We start from the raw sequence: 4,582 nt of genomic DNA, 5'->3' as shown, positions 1-4,582 counted from the left end.
TTCCCTTTCTTTCTGAACGATTGTATGCCAAATACTCGTTCACAAGGAGGAGATTTAATACAACGAATTAACGAGATCGAACGTTTCATTAACGTCAAACGTCGAGCTCGCAATCTTCCCGAAGTAGCACCAATTCCGATTAATCAGGAATTGATTTTTACTGATCAAATTAATCAAATCACCCCGAAGTTAGAGATGGCTGCTATTCGTCATCTTAGAGACTATGCCGCTCCTTCGCGCGCTGAACCGCATTCAAGTATCGCACCTCCTGCGATTGAGGCAAACAATTTCGAACTGAAACCTTCGTTGGTCCAAGCTGTTCAACAGAATCAATTCTCTGGAAGCCCTGTAGACGACCCTAACCTTCATTTATCTGTGTTCGTGCAATACGCCGACACTGTCAAAGCCAACAATGTTAGTTCCGAAGCTATTCGATTACGCCTTTTCCCTTTCTCCTTGAGAGATAGAGCTAGAGCGTGGCTTCAATCCCTGCCTTCTAATTCCATAACTACATGGGACGAATTGAAGAGAGTATTCTTAGCGAGATAATTTCCGCCTAGCAAAACTGCTATGCTTAGAGGTCAAATCAACGGATTTACCCAGAAAGATAACGAATCACTCTTCGAAGCTTGGGAACGTTACAAGGACATGCTTAGAATATGCCCTCATCATGGACTCGAACCATGGCTGATCATCCATACTTTCTATGGTGGTCTCTTATATAACACTAAAATGACTATAGATGCCGCTGCTGGCGGAGCATTAATGGACAAACCCCATGATGAAGCATACAAACTCATAGAGAACATGGCACAAAACCATTACCAATGGGGTGGAGAACGAGCTGCTCTAGAGAAAACCCAAACCAAAGGAGGAATGTACGAAGTAAGTGGTATAGACCGCGTTAACGCTAAAGTAGACGCTTTAACTTAGAAGATCGAGAACTTAACCATCACTCCTTCAGCCACCGCTGCTGCTGTAACACCTAACTGCGAGATTTGTGGATTGACTGGACATGCAGTTGCTGAATGCCAACTCTTGACTGGAATCCCATCTGATCAAGTAAACTATGCTCAAGGAAACCCTTATTCTAACACGTACAACCCTGGATGGAAAAACCATCCGAACTTTTCTTATAAAAACAACAACGCGTTGTACGCGCCTGGACAAGCACCTGCTGTACCACCTGGCTACCAAAAAGCGCCTGTAGCTGCTCAAAACACACCTAGGAAGTCAAATCTAGAAATCATGATGAAGAACTTTATAGCTTCCCAACAACAAACCAATAAGGACTTCCTAAATCAAAACATCCACAATAGCGAGCAACTAAAACAACTATCGAACAAAGTAGATGCCTTAGCTACGCATAACAAAATGTTAGAAACTCAAATCTCACAAGTAGCTCAACAACAAGCACCTACTGCTGCCCCTGCTGGCACGTTTCCTGCTCAACCTCAACCCAATCCTAAAGGACATGCGAACGCGATAACACTACGAAGTGGAACGAATTACGATGGACCCATTGATCCTAGAACTCAAAACGTACCCATGTCACAACAAGAGCCAAAGGAAACCCAAAAGAAAACAACTAACGAACAAACTGCTAAGACTGATGAGAGCAATAACGAAGTGGAACCTGAAAAAGAGAAACCTTACGTTCCACCACCACCTTATAAGCCACCAATTCCTTACCCTCAGAGATTAGCTAAATCAAAAACCGAAGCGCAATTTAAAAGATTTGTAGAACTTCTGAAGCAATTAAACATAACCATACCATTCACAAAAGCCATAACTGAGATGCCTTCGTACGCTAAGTTCTTAAAAGAAATCCTATCAAACAAAAAGAAACTCGAGGATAATGAAACTATAACGCTTACAGCTGAATGTAGCGCTATCATCCAAAATAACATGCCTCCAAAACTGAAAGATCCTGGTAGTTTCTCTATACCCTGCGTAATAGGAAAAACCATCATAGAGAAAGCCCTGTGCGATTTAGGAGCCAGTGTCAGTTTGATGCCTCTTTCGATCTGTAAGAAACTCAATCTAGGTGAGCTTAAAGCAACGAGAATGTCTCTTCAACTAGCTGACCGTTCAGTCAAATACCCTGTAGGAATGTTAGAAAATATCCCTGTTCGTGTAGGTCAATTCTACATCCCAACTGACTTCATCATTATGGATATCCAAGAAGATTCTAACATCCCGATCATACTAGGAAGACCATTTTTAGCAACCGCTGGTGCAATTATAGATGTCAAGTGAGGAAAGCTTACTTTCGAAGTAGGAGAAGAGAAAATAGAATTTATACTTTCCCAATTCCTAAAAGCACCCTCTATAGTTGACACATGCTGCTCTGCCGACATAATCGACGAGTGTGTTAAGGAAATAAAATCCGAACCAAATAAGGAAACCGAGATCCTAAAAATTCCTATACCGCCAATCTTTGAAGATGACAACTGGCGTGGGGAATATCATGATAACCATCTGAGTGAATGTCTAGCTTTAACTCCTGATCCTATACCTGGGCCGAAGAAGCCTGCTATAGAACTGAAAACATTGCCTACCGATCTTAGATACGAATTCCTAGACGAAGAACTAAACAAACCAGTTATAGTAAATGCCAACCTAGGACAAACCGAGACTGTAAAATTACTTACTGTCCTGAGAAAATACCCAACCGCTTTAGGATATAACATATCAGATTTGAAAGGAATAAGTCCTTCCCTCTGTATGCACCGCATTATGCTCGAAGACGATTGTAAAACCTCTAGAGAACATCAAAGGCGAATAAATCCTATTATGAGCGATGTGGTTAAAAAGGAAATCCAAAAACTGCTAGAAGCTGGAATAATATACCCTATATCCGATAGTAAATGGGTTAGTCCTGTTCATGTCGTACCAAAGAAAGGAGGAGTTACTGTAATCACTAACGCAAAAGGAGAATCTGTAGCACAACGAACCCAAACTGGATGGAGAATGTGCATTGACTATAGGAAGCTAAACAAAGCTACCCGAAAAGACCATTTCCCTTTACCTTTCATAGATCAAATGCTCGAATGCCTAGCTAAACACTCACATTTCTGTTATCTGGATGGATACTCCGGATTTTTCCAAATTCCTATTCACCCTGACGACCAAGATAAGACCACATTTACATGTCCTTATGGTACATTCGCCTATAGACGAATTCCTTTTGGGCTCTGCAATGCACCCGCGACCTTCCAAAGATGTATGATGGCAATATTTGCCGACTTCCTAGATAGAATAATGGAGGTCTTTATGGACGACTTCTCTGTCTGTGGGGGAAGTTTTGAAACATGTTTAGAAAACCTAGAAATGGTACTCAAACGATGCGTAAGCGTAAACCTAGTCCTTAATTGGGAAAAATGCCATTTCATGGTCCGACAAGGAATTGTACTGGGACACATCGTGTCTGATAGAGGGATCGAAGTTGATAAAGCAAAAATTGAAATTATCGAGAACCTTCAACCTCCCAAAACCGTTAGAGAAATAAGAAGTTTTCTAGGACACGCTGGTTTTTACCGACGCTTCATTAAGGATTTCTCTAAAATAACAAAACCTTTAACCGAATTACTTATGAAAGACGCCGAATTTATTTTCACCGATAAATGCACTGAAGCTTTTCAAACGCTTAAACGAGCATTAATCTCTGCGCCAATTATGCAACCTCCCGACTGGAATGAACCTTTCGAAATAATGTGTGACGCAAGCGATTATGCTGTAGGAGCCGTTCTAGGGCAAAGAAAAGATAAGAAACTACATGTCATATACTATGCGAGTAGAACCCTAGACGAAGCTCAGATGAATTATGCCACGACAGAAAAAGAATTATTAGCTGTCGTATTTGCATTAGACAAGTTCCGTTCTTACCTGGTAGGAGCCAAAATAATCATATACACTGACCACGCCGCCATTAGGTACCTCCTAACCAAAAAGGACGCCAAACCAAGACTTTTGAGATGGATCTTGTTACTACAAGAGTTCGACCTGGAAATTAAAGATAAAAAGGGCACTGAAAATATCGTAGCAGATCACCTCTCTCGATTGGAAAATCTGAAACCTGAAGAAGTACCAATTGACGATGATTTCCCTTATGAAAGACTCATCGCTCAGTTAGAAGCCAATGAATTCGAACCATACCGTCCAAACTCTGAAACCAACAAATTAGCAGAAATAGCTTTAGCCCGATCTGACACACCTTGGTATGCAGATTTCGTAAACTACCTAGCTGCTGGTGTGCTTCCTCCTGATCTAAGTTACCAACAGAAGAAGAAATTCTTCCATGACCTAAAACATTACTATTGGAACGACCCGCTCCTGTTCAAAAGAGGCCCCGATGGAATCTTTAGACGTTGTGTACCCGAGGAAGAGATAAGAAGCATAATAACACACTGTCATTCTGCACCGTGTGGAGGACACCATAGCACATCTAGAACCTGCGCCAAAATCCTTCAATCTGGGCTCTTCTGGCCCAACTTGTGGAAAGACGTTCATTTTGCTGTATTAAGCTGTGATAGATGCCAACGAACCGGAAACATTTCAAGACGTGATGAAATGCCTCAAA

General features: G+C 41.5%; 1 non-coding gene across 1 annotated transcript; it reads right to left on the bottom strand.

Annotated features, from left to right (window-relative positions):
* Positions 1 to 570: 570 nt before the first annotated feature.
* Positions 571 to 677, bottom strand: LOC131632291 (small nucleolar RNA R71). The gene has a single exon (XR_009292943.1). It is a non-coding gene; the product is annotated as a small nucleolar RNA R71 (small nucleolar RNA).
* Positions 678 to 4,582: the final 3,905 nt, after the last annotated feature.

This window comes from Vicia villosa, unplaced genomic scaffold (genome assembly GCF_029867415.1).
Source record: "Vicia villosa cultivar HV-30 ecotype Madison, WI unplaced genomic scaffold, Vvil1.0 ctg.000924F_1_1, whole genome shotgun sequence".
NCBI classification, from domain to species: Eukaryota; Viridiplantae; Streptophyta; class Magnoliopsida; order Fabales; family Fabaceae; genus Vicia; species Vicia villosa.
Note: the sequence above shows the minus strand (reverse complement) of the source record. Positions and strands in the feature narration are given on the sequence as shown.